Raw genomic sequence first — 726 nt, forward strand, 5'->3', positions numbered from 1 at the left:
TATTGAAGATTGGCTACGTTTCTTGGCTGTTTTCGGAACGTTATTGTATCTCACAATAAGCACAGGACTTGTTGTCAAAACATAATTATACATTTGTGAAATTTTTCCCCGATCCCTTTTCTTTCCCTCGGTATTACTTTTTTCTTTCTCGAAATTCTGTCGAACGGCTTACTCAAGGAATGGTTGCGGAACAGGTCGCTTGGAGGCCAGTCCTTTTGCTGCAAGAAGACCGGACGAAAGGGGTCCGCTGCTCCTCGGTCGGCCGAGAGGCCCTTTGGGGAGTGGCAAACATATTTTATTTTTTCTGTTAAAACTGGACACTACGCAATGGCCGATGGTGACACTTCACTATTTCATCGGGTGCATGTATCAGTGACACAAGATGTTTCCTTAAATCATCACGCGCACACACACACACGCAATTTTTAAATTTGGCAATAATAAGGTATAATTGTTGCATGAAAAACTGTTCAATACCTGAGTCTGCTTATCACGCCAAACATAGAGGGAAATACAGGACAAAAGAACTCAAAGGTTTATCTTGTGCTCTTTTTCTACATGCCTTGTGTTTGGGGGGCAAACAAAGCTCAAATACTACTCCTGATAAAGGTACGAATCAAGGATATCATCGATTATAGCATCAGGAGTAATCCAGAGAGTCGACCTCAAAGGGTCTTCGTAGTCGTGTTCAAAGGTCGGAGATCATTACATAGTTACAACCTAGAA

This window comes from Penaeus monodon, chromosome 22 (genome assembly GCF_015228065.2).
Source record: "Penaeus monodon isolate SGIC_2016 chromosome 22, NSTDA_Pmon_1, whole genome shotgun sequence".
In the NCBI taxonomy this organism is placed as follows: domain Eukaryota; kingdom Metazoa; phylum Arthropoda; class Malacostraca; order Decapoda; family Penaeidae; genus Penaeus; species Penaeus monodon.